At 42.5% G+C, this 16,459-nt stretch overlaps 1 protein-coding gene across 1 annotated transcript in view; it reads left to right on the forward strand.

The window, feature by feature from the left end:
* FBXW7 (F-box and WD repeat domain containing 7) overlaps window positions 1-16,459 on the forward strand; it is a 193,370-nt gene that overhangs the window by 18,159 nt on the left and 158,752 nt on the right. The gene's annotated exons all lie outside the window — the stretch shown is intronic.

Raw genomic sequence — 16,459 nt, forward strand, 5'->3', positions numbered from 1 at the left:
TGTGAAAAAGAAAACTGGCAATTCTAGTGCAGTTTTCATTGGAAAGATAGCTTAAGTAAAGGTAAAACAATAAAACAAATTTAAGACTTTTAGCTGTCTAGAACTGTGCTGCAGTTAGCTTTTTCATTTTACATTTCTTCGTCAATATCAGCTTCCTAAACATCCAATATTGACTAGCAGCCCACAAACTGCATATATTGAAAAAACAAGATACAACAAATATCTGTTTGTTGTAAAACCAGCAGCCATCTGCGACATACAATTAAATGCATACTGTGTAGCCCTTAGATATCACTGCATCTGTAGTAAAGAGAGTGCATTTGATATTAATCTTTCAAAGCATATACCTCAAAACATGATTCCTCAAGAGAAATAGTAAAATTTTTGACTATCAAGCATGAGTTGCAGGAAAAATCAAGAAAAATCCCTATAGTGACGTAGCAGTGTGGCTTGGAATCTATACAGAGAATGACTGAACATTACTAGCTATAGTGGGAAATGGTACGTGGAAAAAATTGCAACACTTTTCCCTAGCTTCCTAAATAATCCCCTATCATGATCAGAGCCAAACTTTTTTTAGCTGAATTTGCATGAAATATTATCAGGCCTTGCAGAGCAACAAATGCAAAGCTTGCCAATGAATCTTTACCTTCCTATGGCAAATATTATTCTCCTCCTCGTTAAAATCAGCAAAATACGTGGGTCTTACATATTCACACACCAGAATGAAATATATTCAATATAGGTTACCAAATGTTGTTATAGGAGTAAACGGAGGGAAAGCATATAACTGATAAGCACCCAAGTGAACACATATCTAGAAATGAGAGAAGACTTAACCACTCTATTCTTTCAGGCAAGCAAGGTACCAAGAAAAAATGGGTAGTAGGAGTTTAACCAAGATGTGCCTAAAGGAACATTCAGAAGACAAATCTGTGTTTTTAAGTATGGGTTTATATAGATTATCCTGGCCTCAAGAAAGGAGTTTTGTGAAATTGTATTAATTTTCTCACTCCTTTAAATTTTCAGTATATTACATGTAAATAGTAATTGTCTATTCTGCCCTTCTTACATGACAAATGCTTTTTAACTTTGGCCATTTTCCTAGAAAAGTCTCCATTTCAAAAGTTTTTAACTTCCTCGCATTAATTAATTTAGCCCAGGTGAAATCAAAACTCATATTCTCAATTTAAAGTTGTTCTAAAGGCTGTTCTATGTTCTTTTGAAATCTGGTAGTTTTCCATGCCTATTCTGTTCAGTTAGAGTAATAGAAGAATCTTTATAGGTTATAGCTTTTAGCACTTTACTGGACCAAAATTTTTGTCTTAGAAAACTCAATTTCACTTAATTTGAGCAAAACATTAACCTGGCCTTGCAGTGTTCAGTTTTTCCAGTTTAGGTTCAAGTTCAGCCTTGAGCAAGACTCTGGCTCATTAGTTTTCATAGGTCTTCTGTCTTGATAATTGGAAGTTACTTTTAACTCATGTAGCTGCCTTTTTCATTAGTCTTTTGGAATTGGAAATACAGACAGAGCAGTGGCGTGATAGTTGGAAGAACTGGGGTTTCTTTTCCTAGCTTTCCAGCTTCCTCACTGCCACTGACTTTGTCTGAAATGCTCTTATTCAAGAGCATACTATTTTATCCATTTTATGCATCATACTATAAAATGAGAGTACGCATCTGTCACATATTTTGAGGCCTTTGGGTAAAAGCTGTTCTGAGTGTTTGTTTCAGGGGATCACAATTTGTGATGCCAATATAATAGTACAGTTTTATTTCTTTGTGAAAAAGAAGCAGTGTCAGTAGCTCACCATTCTGAGTTGAAAGGACAGCCTGTAATTTATGTAATTATCTTCACATGTTCTTCAATATACATATAACTATTAATTGTTTAATGGGAGCAGTGACTTAAAATGAATTGCTAGTAGATTCACTGGACATTAGATGCTTTAAGGAAATAAGTAGTTATATTAATAAAGTGTTTGCAGGACAGTTTTACCACGTGCTACATTTGTGTGTTATTGGTGTTGTTCAAAATATGCTTAATAAAACATAAATATTGTTCTCACGTAATGAGTGCAATATCCGAGACAGAACCACAAGTTCCAAGTGAGATGTTACTCTCCTTAACGGTTCACATCTTCTGTTTTCTCAATCTCATGGAAACAGCTTACTGCTATAGTTGCTGCATTAATCCATAATCCAATAAAGGGGATTTATTTGAAGGGTTGAAGGCAGAGAGAAGAAAAAAAATGTCTCCATAGTACCCTATGGGCAACAGTTAAGCTAAAAATAAGATGGTGCTCTTGAATGGCTCTGTGTTTGCCTTTCTCAATGTTTGAGACATACACATTAAAGTTTCATGGTACTCTGTAAAAACTTTACCAAAATGCTTGATTTTCTGAGAGGAGATTTAGGACTTTCCTTTTTTCTTTTGAATATGAGATGTGCCTTATCTGTATCTGTAAGATGGCTCATTCATGCTTTATTTTAAAATGTTGCTCAGTTCCTGAGTCTAAAATGAATTTCACGGAACAGCCAAGAAGACATTATAATTTTTTAATGCTTGAAAATTTCTTGTGCCATAATTATCATTTAACGAACTAGTGCTTTACTCCAATTCCCAGTGTATAATTTAGATAAGAATAATGATATTGAGCTCTGGAAGTCAATTCTCTCTGGAAATCATTTTGGTGCTCAGATACATATCTCTTCGTGTGGGCCCAAATAACTGGAAGAAAGTTTTGAAGTTTTGAACAGGATTAAGAGTGTGTGTATGAATTAGAGGGCTAAATTTTGGGTTTGGCACCAGCCATCATGTGCAACCAAAGCTTTGAGCTGTATACAAAATACTTGGGCCTGTGGGCTGCAAGGAGAAGCCTGCTGACATCACCAGAGTGTAACTCACAAAGCTTTGGCTGGGACTGGAAATGTGCAAAAACCGTCAGAAGTGTCCAGGAGATCTTGAAGCAAGTTGAGATTTGAAAAAATGGCTCTAGCAAGTTTTCGTCAGTTGAGTCTATGTTGTAAGTAGTAGTGAAGGGTGGGGAGAGCTTGGCACATCCCCTGGGTCAGATGCAGCAGCAGCCAGTGGGCTGATTGGTGCCCTGGTCGAGCTCCTCATTCCTCTCAGCTGGCGGTGGACTAGTTCTAAAAATAGTACATGCTACAGATGCTCCTGTTATCCACTGCATGAAGGAACAGGATCCTTCTGCTTTGTGTGGGTGGAATTACAGTCCCCGAACATGAGCAGAAGCAGAGCTGCAGGAACCTGGCCTTGGTGGGTGCTGGTGTCTGGAGCACCTGAACCTGCTTCTGGTACTCGTCAGCTTCAGAGTTTGCAGCTCTTTGAAAACTGTCATGATAATTTTTATAGCAGGCAGCAGGAGGGTCCAATGGCAGTATGCAATTAGACAGGATTGGCTTTTTTCCTTTATTTCATTTTTGGGAATTGGTATAAAGTGTGTCCAGATTTTGGAAGGAAATATTAATCAGATTGTAAAAACAGAATTCTTCTAGCAAAGACAGTCTTCTTTTTTTTAAACAAGATTGGTCAATTTAAAGTCAGTTTCATTTTTTACCCTTTTTATGCTTTGTTGTTGAGGTGGTACTTACTGGGGGAGAGTACTGTATCTTTACAATTTCAATTATTTTTTGTTTGTTTATTCTGACTGCTTCTATTTTATTAAGTCAGGCAGAATGTTTTGTTAACAAATAAATGGGAAGTATAAAGCAAGCAGCCCTTCCTTTTCTAAGAAATGCTTCCATTATTCTTTCTTAGTAGTTAAAATATTATGTCATGGGCCAAACTTGAGTTGATAACTAAGCTAGAAATGATAATAAAGTCTTGCTTGTGGGAAATGGATAAAGTTACTGATAAAATTCTTATTTTAAAAGGTGCCTGGTGTCTTCTTCATAGTTACCTTTTTTTAGTTTAAACTTACTGGCTTTGCTAACACTTAGAGTAATCTTTTCTTTTCTTTTCTTTTCTTTTCTTTTCTTTTCTTTTCTTTTCTTTTCTTTTCTTTTCTTTTCTTTTCTTTTCTTTTCTTTTCTTTTCTTTTCTTTTCTTTTCTTTTCTTTTCTTTTCTTTTCTTCTTTTTTTAGTTGTTTTTGGTGAGATTGGAGTTTACTATTATACTGATAATAACTTGAAATATTGTTAATTGTTGGCATGGACTATAAAGAATTGAGTTTTAACCAATTAAGGTAGGATGATACATGTAATAAATACAATGTTTATTTTCCTGTTTAAATACTAATGTAATGAAAATATTTAGATGGCCAGAGAACTGAAAAATCTTGGGGAATGGCTTAACAATACTGCATATGAATCTGGATGCAGACATAGATTTATGTGTTAATCTGAATATCTCCATTTACTAGAGTATGATACAAAATGCTGGGTGTCTGTATGCAAATCACCGAGAACCTGGGACATGTTTTTACTGAGAGTAGTTTCAAGAAATGCCTGTTTATCCTGTACCTTGTGGCAATTCTTAAAATTCTTAAATTCTTAAAATAATGAAGGTCTGAATCAGCTGAGTTTATATATGTGAGAAAATTTGTATGTATATATATTTTTTCATATGTTTGTATGAATGGACCAACTGCTTCCAAGAAGTCCATTGGATTCTGGGTGTACAGTAGAATGACAGATATGCTGCTGTAGACCAGAGGGTTTATTCTATTTGTGTGTCTCACAATTTTTTCATCTCACACATCTGTATGAATGTAGAAAAAAATGTTAGACACCTGTGGTAGAAACTCTCATCCAAAACCATGCTGAGGAATTTCTTGATGTTTATCTATTTCAGTGATGTTATAGTTGCTAGCAAGTGAAAGTCATTCTGGCAAAATATATTCTGGCTGCTGGTACAAGGCAAATAAACAGGATCTCTAATTTTCCATACCTGTTCCTAAAATTAGATTATTCAAAGAATTTGAAAGACCTTAGGGACTGTTAGGAGTTGCTTTGACACACTGCTCTTTAATCTTTTGCAAATTAAACCAAGCAGAAAATAAAATTGCAAACCCTTCTTAGTATCAGGGACTGATTGCTACGTTCTTCAGCTGTTTCAGTAGAACACTTGGCACTTTACCTCTTTTGGCATTGCAGATTCCCATTGCTGTAAATTTAGCAGCCTTTCTGCATAAATCTACATCTGTATTGCTCTGAGTTTTCTTTGTCTGAGTTTTCCTGGTCTGAAAAGAGGCATGGAGAGTACTGCCTTAGAACAATAACAGAAGATCAGTTTGTCTAACGTTAATTTAATAGCTTGTAAGCCATTAAAGGACTGATGTACAAGGTCAGTAATAAACATTTCCTTATGCAGTAGTTTTTCTTTAGTCTGTGTGAAGATAATGTTGATTACCCCTACCAGGAGAGGAGAGCTTTTGTCTCCGAAAACATCATTGAAAAAATGCCTTGCCGTTTGTGTTTACTCTCTCTTCAAGTTGCAAAACAGAATTATTGTGTGAGTAGCTTGATTCGTTGTGTTAGAACCATTCAGGATTATAATTAATTACTCCTGGGAACTGTTGCATCCTGAAAAGCTGGGTATTCCAATGTTTATAAAAAAACTAAAAGAAAAATTAAAATCTTCTACAAACAAGATATAATTGGGCTAGTTTCAGACAGATTCTAGGAGAATGAGCCCTTGTTGGGACCAAAAGACCAACATTAAATACTGCATTTATGGCCTAGTAATGTTTTCTATTTCTTGGTGTGAGGTTGTATAAAATTTCTTCCTCCTTCTCTCTCAGATTAGAGAGGTCCCTCAGGGGTTCTGTTGAAGCTTTCTTAAAGAAAACTGGGAGAACACATGAATTAATATTTAGGCTGTTTGGTTGGTTAATGTTTCCACCGAAGCCATCCTAATTACATCCACATTGTAAGCCTACACAGGCATTCACAGATCTGTTAAATCATCTCCATCTTTCAAACAGGACAAGTCTAATTCATTGCCTTACTACTTTATGATTGTCTGTGTAGACAGATGAAAATGCACAAATAACTTTTAATCTTTCACAGTGACCATAGGTTGAATTTTTGTACCTTTGTAAACTTGAAATTTTTCTCACTGTAGCTTTGTATGCAGGCTATGGCATCCATTTGGTTTCTTCATGTTACTGCTAAATTGCTGAAATAATTTTCTCCTTGTCCAGCAGTTGCTGACTTTTTTCAATTTTGTTTTGTAGAACTGAACTTATATAACCATGAAGAATAAATTCAGATTGCACTGAAAATGTCTTCTAAGTTTGATTTGAAAGTTTAAAGACTGCACAGATAGAAATGAGGACCAAATTGGGATTTAGAATTTCTATTGCTGTATATAAAAATCAGAAAAGAGCATATCAACATTCGTACTCTACTCTCTGTTACTAGGTCTGATAATTAGCATCTGCTTTAATCCAAAATTTCACTCATCACACAGGAGCTATACACCAGTCTCATTTCCTCCTTCACTATGAAAAGGAAGATGTAGTACCAGTAACTCAAAGATCTAGCTCTAAATCCAAGATCATCTTGACAGACAACCTAAAGCAGTTTGTTCACTTCCTCTTTGGATGTGTAACTGTACTGTTGAGAAAACAATTTTGGCATACCATGATTTTGCATTGTGTATGGAGACAGACGATCTCAGAAATAGGCAGCTGAGATTCTATGCCTGTGGCAGTGTGGTAAGGATATTCTTTTGTTTTGTCCACAAAATGTTGCACTCAAAAATGTAGGTGTTGGTCAGAGTTCTTAGCAAGATTTTTAACTTCCTTGACTCGTGATAGGCAAACTTATAATTGCCAAATTTTCTATGTCAACTGTGATGTTATTAATAGAGGAGTACACTAGAGGGGCTCCACTTCATCCGTGTTCTGGCTTATCATCCATCTACCTTAAGCTTTGCAGCAGTTACCTATAGCATATATTGCTTTCAGATATGGAAAATAAAGCACACTTTAAATACTCCATAAGATGTTTTCTTCTGTCATATGCCCATAGTGAAGTAAGTTGATAAGAAGCAGTGTGCTGAACTGATGAGGGAAAATACCCCACCTTTTTCTTTTAAAGATATTTAGGAAATCGGTGTTCTGAAGGGACTCACTCTGTTTTGCCTCTTCAGCCTGGAATAGCATTATTTATGTTTACAGAGAGTTGTGATTAAAATACAGTTAAAATGAGTTTATTTTCTGTTTCAGGAAGCCACAATGGCTATGAAGCCTGCAGCATTTCCTCCTTTATCTCCACTAGGGAGCACTACTAGTTGTGCTGCTAAGGCCTCTCCTGTATTTAGTGAAATGCTGATTAGGATGTGACTGTCCTGGATAAAATGTCACTAGAAATTGTATTAATTTCCCGTCATCTTATCATGTGTGCTCATTGAGAGAAATTAGGGGCAGAAGGGACCTTGGACTTGACAAAAATCTAGCCCAGCATCTCTCAGACTCGTGGAATCACTAAGGTTGGAAAAGACCTTCAAGATTGAGTCCAACTGTTAATCCAGCACTGCCTGATTCACCACTAAACCATGTCTCCAAGTGCCACATCCACACACCTTTTGAACATTTCCACAGATGGCGATTCCACCACTTCCCTGGGTAGCCTATTCCAATGCCTGATCCCCCTTTCAGAGAAGAAATGTATCCTAATATCCAATCTAGATCTCTCCTGTTGTAACTTGAAGCCAACTTCTCTTGTCCTATTGCTTGTTACTTGGCAGAAGAGACTGACTCTCACTTTGCTACAACCTCCTTTCAGGTATTTGTAGAAAACAATGAGTTCTCTACTGAACTTCTGGTTAAACAGTTCCCTCAGCTGCTTCTCAGAGGACTTGTGTTCCAGGCTCTTCCTTGGCTCTGTTGCCCTTCTCTGGACATGCTCCAGCACCTCAATCTCCTTCTTGTAGTGTGAGGCCCAGAACTGAACACAGGACTCAAGGTGAGGCCTCATCTGTGCCAAATAGAGGGGCCAGTCACTGCCCTGTTCTTGTTGGCCACACTATTGCTAATACAGGCCAGAATGCCACTGGCCTTCTTGGCCACCTGGACACACACTGGCTTATGTTCATCTACTGTTGACCAGCATCTCCAGGTCCTTTTCTGCTGGGCAGCTTTTCAGCCGCTCTTACCCCAGCCTGTAGTGCTGCTTGGGACTATTGTGACCCAAGGGAATGTTTTGACTTCTTCTTAAGCTGCTAGTGAAGGAAAGTCCATGTTTTTCGTACTCAGTTTCTTTTGTTACTTTGTGATCTTGCCCTACTTTTTTGCCCCTTTCTTAGTGACATCTTTCTTTAAACTCTGTTCTATTTTTAGCTCTATTTGCTGTAGGAAGGACAAATAGTAATTAGTTTTTTCCTCCATACACGCATGCTTTTTGCTTTTAAGAGTGGTGTTTTCCTTTCCTCACTCTGGTCATTGAAGCCAGAGTGGCTCTGTGGCGTTGCCAGTGGTGATGAATGTGAGCATCCAGTGGTGAGACAGCTGCATCTAAAGCCATTACCAGTGGCAGTTAATGACTCTGCTGGGTTATGCAATGCTCTGAGGGTAACTTGCATCTTGCCAAATAGTGACTATGAAGTGTTTCTGTTGGCTGATTTCTGAAGGTGTCATCAAAGGGAGAAATATCAATATGATTTTAAATTTTTTTTTTAGTTCGCAATACTTCATCTGTTGTTGAAAGCAGCACTATGGAGAAACTGATTTTCACACTTGTGGATTCAGGGAAGCTGGTACCTTTTTAGTACTTGGATTACTTTTTTTCTCTATACTTCAGTGTACAGACAGTGTAGCTTCAGAGAAAACAGTGGACTAACCTAGAGAAGATTACAAATGATGGACTATTCTAATGTGCAGAAGTCTGACCTCTGTTTTGTAGAACCCAGAATTACTTCTCTGTGCTTGTTCAGTCAGTTTGGCGTATTGCAGCAGGTAGCCTCTGAACTGCTGGCAGAACCTGGCTTGCAGGAATGGTAACTTCTGCCAGGTTCCCACTCCTGAGTGGAATGCAAGGATTTAAAATCGTGTATGGCTACAACTCCTTCCAGTGGCAGGTCCTTCTCTGCTTCTGCTTGCTGGTGTGGCAGTCCTGAGAAACACCATGCCACAGCCTTTGTTCAGAGGTGGGAAGGGGTCTCTTTGTGTCTGACTGGTAGGATCTATAATAAGGAATGGGCTGAATATTTATAGCAGCCTGCTGGAAAGAAAAACTGCCAGAAACATAGGTGTGGTCTCCGTGCAGCATGCTCTTCACGCTGTCTCAATAGAGGTTTTAGAAACTCTGTGTCTCCACAAAGGACGGAATTGCTGCTGTTGTTTTACACATGAAATCACCTTCATTTTTCCTGCAGAAAACATGAGATTCATATTCTACATATGAATCATATGAATACACATAATTAAACTTTTATCATCTGGCATCATTATTGCTGCAGCGTCCTTTTATATATGTTGACTATTGTCATTGGAAAAGCTCAAATTTGATTATTAAGAGATGGAACAGGAGGGCATTGGGGAGACAGAGTAGATTGTAAATAAAAAAAAATTACTAAGGATTTCTGCAACCCTTTTCTTTTTTCAGGCAAAAATCAATCATCTTTCTGTATGGTATGTGTATGGTGTATGTATGTTAATATATAGCTCTACAGTGTGGTACAGTTGATACGCCACCACCATCATCTCTCCACCCCAGTCCTCCTTTCAGTTTCATGGAGTCATAAGGCGATTTTTTCATGGTGCCATAAGATGATTTAGATTAGAAGGGACATCAGAGATCTAGTCCAGACCCTCACTCAGAGCAGGACTAGATTAGATAAAGTTGCTTAACGTTGCTATCCAGGATGGGTTTTTAATATCTCAAAGGATAGTGTCCTGGTTTTGGGCAAATTTGGGGGAAAACCTCCAGAAGGAGCCCCCAGACAGCAAACCCCACGACTCCTCCCCCCCCCACCCCACCGGGTTCGGGAAGAATTTCCTTGGAGAAGAGTGGGAGAAAAAACCTGTTTATTTAACAAGCAAGACACTCCCCAGCACAGGGAAAAAAGACAACACCAGCTGACAAAAAAACTCTTTCACCGTTCTGAAGGGATGACAAACTCAGTCTCTCTGGCGAGTGGTCGCTCAGTTATCAGTCTCTGGCGCTGGGGATGACTGCTGCAGGTGACAAAGTGTAGCCTCCCGGTGTTTCTTGGGGTTCCCAGGTCCCCGTCCGTTCAGATGGTATCCAGGAGAGGGAGGGGACGGGGCGGAAGAGAAAACAGTCCAGGGAAAAAAGTTGGACTGCCTAGCTGAACTAACTAATAAGCAGAAAGCAAGGGCAAAGCGAAGGAAAGAAAAAGGCAGAAGCGAGCAAGCAGGCAAGCAAGCAGGCAAGCAAGCAGGCAAGCAAGCAAGCAGGCAAGCCGAGCTAAAACCTCTCCTAAACATAGACCATGGGGGAGGTGAGCCGGCTGATAACAAGACAAAACAAAGCTTCACTCTCAGACTCAGTCCTGGAAGCACAGGACATAATACCAAACATAATCAGGACACACGATTGGAGATAGAAACACCATAACATCACCCTAGGACATTCCACCCCTTATCTCCATATCGTGAACATACTAAACAGCATGTAAAAACTTCAGCAAGTAGAAATTTCCATCTTTCACTTATTCGGACACATTTCCTTCTGTCTCATGCTGCCTCACCCCACAATCAGATCTCCCTGAGGCACACATCGTGTTGTTCCATCTCTCTGCATTACCCACCATGTACAACCTGGTCCTTGAGCAAAGACAATCCCACGAATGGGTTTGTCTGTACTCGGGGCAGAATTGATCCAAACTGCCTTCCCCAACAAACCTCTGATATGTGCCACTGGGACTTTGTCTCCATCTACTATATTCAGGGACTTAGACTGGGCAGGGCCCGCTCGGTTGGTGGAACCCCGGGTGTTAACTAACCAAGTGGCCTTTGCTAAATGCTGCTCCCAGTTTTTGAATGATCCCCCACCCAATGCTCTCAAGGTGGTTTTTAACAGTCCATTGTACCTTTCCACCTTCCCTGCAGCTGGTGCATGGTAGGGGATATGGTACACCCACTCAATGCCATGTTCCCTAGCCCAAGTGTTGATAAGGCTATTCTTGAAATGAGTCCCATTGTCTGACTCAATCCTCTCAGGGGTGCCATGCCTCCAAAGGACCTGCTTTTCCAGGCCCAGGATGGTGTTACGGGCTGTAGCGTGAGACACAGGGTAGGTCTCCAACCATCCAGTGGTGGCTTCCACCATGGTCAGTACATAGCGCTTGCCCTGGCGGGTTTGAGGCAGTGTGATGTAATCAATCTGCCAGGCCTCTCCATACTTGTACTTGGACCATCGCCCCCCATACCAGAGGGGCTTCACCCGCTTGGCTTGCTTGATGGCAGCGCACGTCTCACAGTCATGGATAACTTGAGAAATACTGTCCATGGTTAGATCCACCCCTCGGTCTCGTGCCCACTTATATGTGGCATCTCTGCCCTGATGACCTGAGGCATCATGGGCCCATCGAGCCAGGAACAACTCTCCCTTGTGTTCCCAATCAAGGTCTATCTTCGACACCCCTATCTTTGCAGCCTGATCTACCTGCTGATTGTTTTTCTGCTCTTCATTAGCCCTACTTCTGGGAACATGGGCATCTACATGGCGAACCTTCACAGGTAATTTCTCTAACCGGGTAGCGATATCTTTCCACTCTTCGGCAGCCCAAATTGGTTTTCCTCTACGCTGCCAGTTAGCCTCTTTCCATCTCTCCAACCATCCCCACAGAGCATTGGCTACCATCCATGAATCGGTATAAAGGTAAAGCTTTGGCCACTTCTCTCTTTCAGCAATGTCTAAGGCCAGTTGAACCGCTTTGAGTTCAGCAAGTTGACTGGATCCACCCTCTCCTTCAGTGGCCTCTGCTACCCGTCGCGTGGGGCTCCATACGGCTGCTTTCCACCTCCGATTCATCCCCACAATGCGACAGGAACCGTCGGTGAATAGAGCATAGCGTGTTTCCTCTGCTGGCAGTTGGTTATATGGTGGAGCTTCTTCAGCCCGTGTCACTGGTTCTTGTTCCTCATCTGTGACACCAAAACTTTCACCTTCAGGCCAATTTGTAATTACTTCCAAAATCCCAGGGCGATTCAGTTTTCCAATCCGGGTGCGCTGTGTAATGAGGGCAATCCACTTGCTCCATGTAGCACTGGTGGCATGGTGGGTTGAGGGAACCTTTCCTCTGAACATCCACCCCAGCACTGGCAGTCGGGGTGCCAGGAGGAGTTGTGCTTCTGTGCCAACCACCTCTGAGGCTGCTTGGACCCCTTCGTAGGCAGCCAAGATCTCCTTCTCTGTTGGGGTGTAGTTAGCTTCAGACCCTCTGTAGCTCCGACTCCAAAATCCTAATGGTCGGCCTCGAGTCTCACCAGGCACCTTCTGCCACAGGCTCCAGGACAGACCATGGTTCCCGGCTGCAGAGTAGAGCACGTTCTTCACATCTGGTCCCGTCCTGACTGGGCCAAGGGCTACTGCATGAGCAATTTCCTGCTTTATCTGGGCAAAAGCTTGTTGCTGCTCAGGGCCCCAATGGAAATCGTTCTTCTTGCGGGTGACCAGGTAAAGAGGGCTCACAATCTGACTGTACTCAGGAATGTGCATCCTCCAAAAACCTATGGCGCCTAAGAAAGCTTGTGTCTCCTTCTTGTTGGTTGGTGGGGACATAGCTGTGATTTTGTTGATGACATCAGTAGGAATCTGACGCCGTCCATCTTGCCACTTCACTCCCAGGAACTGGATCTCTCGAGCAGGTCCCTTAACTTTACTCTTCTTGATGGCGAAGCCGGCTTCCAGGAGGATTTGGATGATTCTCTCTCCTTTCTTGAACACTTCTGCTGCTGTGTTCCCCCACACAATGATATCATCAATATATTGTAAATGTTCTGGAGCCTCACCTTTTTCTAGTGTAGTCTGGATCAGTCCATGGCAGATAGTAGGACTGTGCTTCCACCCCTGGGGCAGTCGATTCCAGGTGTACTGCACTCCCCTCCATGTGAAAGCGAACTGAGGCCTGCACTCTGCTGCTAGAGGAATGGAGAAAAATGCATTGGCGATATCGATAGTGGCATACCACTTTGCTGCCTTGGACTCCAGCTCGTACTGCAGTTCCAGCATGTCCGGCACGGCAGCGCTCAGTGGTGGGGTCACCTCATTCAATGCACGATAGTCTACGGTCAGTCTCCATTCTCCTTCAGATTTACGTACAGGCCAGATGGGGCTGTTGAAGGGTGAGTGGGTTTTGCTGACCACCCCTTGGCTCTCCAGCTCACGGATCATTTTATGGATGGGAACCACGGCATCTCGAGTTGTTCTGTATTGTCGGCGATGCACTATGGAAGTGGCAATTGGTACCTTTTGCTCTTCTCCTTTCAGAAGTCCTACAGTACTTGGATTCTCAGACAGTCCAGACAAGGTGTTCAATTGCTGGATGCCCTCTGTCACCACAGTTGCTATCCCAAATGCCCACCTGAATCCTTTTGGATCTTTAAAATACCCCCTTCGGAGGTAATCTATGCCCAAAATGCATGGGGCCTCTGGGCCAGTCACAATAGGATGTTTTTTCCATTCATGTCCAGTCAAGCTCACATCAGCTTCCACCAAGGTAAAGTCCTGTGATCCACCTGTCACACCAGCAATAGAAACAGATTCTGCCCCCACATATCTTGATGGGACTAATGTGCATTGGGCACCAGTATCAACCAAAGCTTTATACTTTTGTGGTTCCGATGTGCCAGGCCAACGAATCCACACAGTCCAGAAGACACGATTTTCCCTCGCCTCTCCCTGGCTAGAGGCAGGGCCCCTCTAAGCCTGTTTATCCTTCTTTCCTTGGGCATATGTCTTAGAGGTTCCTTCAAGGGGATCAGATATATCATCATCATCATACTTGGCAGCTTGGCTACGGGCAACTGGAGCTGCTCTCCTTTTGGTGGAACTTCCTCTTTGGGTCTTGCCTTCCTTCAATTCACGCACCCGTTGTGCCAGAGCAGCAGTAGATTTTCCATCCCATCTCCTCATGTTTTCTCCGCAATCACGTAGGAAGAACCACAGCTCAGCTCGTGGGGTGTACCTCGTCTCCCCATCAGGGGAACGTCTGCGTTGGATACCAGGGCCTCTAATTTGTACTGCTGAGATTTGGAGAAGGTCCTCTTTAATCTCCTCCCTGAGTCTTTTATGATTCTCCTCTATCTTGTCTTCTAATTTCTGCAGACGTGTTTCCACAGCTGCAATTCTGGCATGTGTTGGGCCATGCACAGCATCTGCATATGCTCGGAGCTTCTTTGCCATATCAAGCACGGTCTCATCCCTCTCGTCCCGCTTCATTATTGCTAAAGCAGAAGCATATTCATGGGGCCCAAGTCGTACAAGTTTTCGCCACATCACAGATGTACATGGTACCAAGTCCGGATTCCTAGTTGTTATGTCATCTGAGAAGATAATCTCTGCCACTGCCATTTCTCTCAGGCGTTGGATCCCTTGTTCTATCGTCTTCCAGTGGGTCTGCTGCATATAAAGATCATCTGCACACAGGTATCTTTGTGCTACACTGTCCAGGACCCGTGCCCAGAGGCTGTGAGGGTTAGGCCCTCTCATCATTCCTTGGTCGATGACAGGATCATGTGACAGGGATCCCAAATGCCTGGCTTCAGTGCCATCCAGAATTGTAGCCTCGCCTGCAGCATCCCAAAGACGGACCAACCAACTAATTATAGACTCATCAGGTCGTCGGGTGTAATCCTTTCTTAGGCCACGGAGGTCCTTTAGGGAAAAAGACTCAATATTGGCCTCTGATCTTTTACCAGTTGCTTTGACTCCTGGTTTTATGTCAGGAGGCGTCGAGGGTCCTTCTCCTGCATCATCATCATCATCATCCACTGGTCGATCAGTCTTGTCTGTGCACTTTCCACTTCTCGTGCTGGTAGCAACAGCCATTGGTTGAGGCTTACTGACAGGTTTAGCTGCTGGCTTAGGCTCACTGTCTGGTGTAGTTGTTGGCCTCGAGCCTGGGGTGTTGGCTGCAGCCTGAGTGACTGGGATAGTGGCTGATTTATCTGCCTGTCCCCCTTCCTCTGTCTGCTGCCCTACAGTATCTAACAGGGTACGGTAAGCATATGCCAGGGCCCAGCTCACTGCAATGATCTTCTTCTCCTTAGAATTACCATGGCACTTCTCTTTCAGGTACTTTGCTACCTCAGCTGGGTTCTGAATTTGTTCACATGGAAAATCCCAGGATGTAGGGTCAGAAAATTCCTTTAAGATTTGGCCCATATCCTCCCATTTCCCACACCATTCAGGATTCCTCACGCCTGGCTCTACTCTGGGGTCAAGGGTCTCAGCCCCTCTAGAAATCTCAGCTCTCATTCTAGAGAAACTGCAGACTGTATAGAGAAAGCTTACTATATTAAACACCAGAAAGATGGTCTCTTTAACACTCAGGGGGAACTGAACATTCTCTAATAAGGACGTAACAAATTCAGAGGAGAAGAAGGAGAACAAAGGCTGAAAAGCCTCATCCCCTGCTTCTCCTCTAACAAACTGAGTGCACAACCACAACCAAGAACCATACATTCCTGGAACAGATTCCAGCACCTTTATAAATCTCCTGCAGGCCATTAAAACCAAGCCCAGCCCGATGGATATTTTGGTCAATGCCCCTCTGCTACAGAAACTACGCATTAGGGACAATACCAGAGCTATTTCTGGATAAGCAAATAAACCCAGGGACCACAAAGGTATTAAGACTTCAAAAAACCCTAGGGACCAAAATCCCATGCAGGCCTCCACCCCAAAAGACATGAATTCCAACAACATAGCCAATAACTGCTCTATACCAACGCAAAAGAATTTGAACCAAATTATTATTATTAGAACAGGGTTTTTTTTCCCACTTTCTCGAGCCCCACGTTGGGCGCCAATTTATTTGTCCTGGTTTTGGGCAAATTTGGGGGAAAACCTCCAGAAGGAGCCCCCAGACAGCAAACCCCACGACTCCTCCCCCCCCCACCCCACCGGGTTCGGGAAGAATTTCCTTGGAGAAGAGTGGGAGAAAAAACCTGTTTATTTAACAAGCAAGACACTCCCCAGCACAGGGAAAAAAGACAACACCAGCTGACAAAAAAACTCTTTCACCGTTCTGAAGGGATGACAAACTCAGTCTCTCTGGCGAGTGGTCGCTCAGTTATCAGTCTCTGGCGCTGGGGATGACTGCTGCAGGTGACAAAGTGTAGCCTCCCGGTGTTTCTTGGGGTTCCCAGGTCCCCGTCCGTTCAGATGGTATCCAGGAGAGGGAGGGGACGGGGCGGAAGAGAAAACAGTCCAGGGAAAAAAGTTGGACTGCCTAGCTGAACTAACTAATAAGCAGAAAGCAAGGGCAAAGCGAAGGAAAGAAAAAGGCAGAAGCGAGCA

This window comes from Sturnus vulgaris, chromosome 4 (assembly GCF_052056855.1).
Source record: "Sturnus vulgaris isolate bStuVul1 chromosome 4, bStuVul1.hap1, whole genome shotgun sequence".
NCBI classification, from domain to species: Eukaryota; Metazoa; Chordata; class Aves; order Passeriformes; family Sturnidae; genus Sturnus; species Sturnus vulgaris.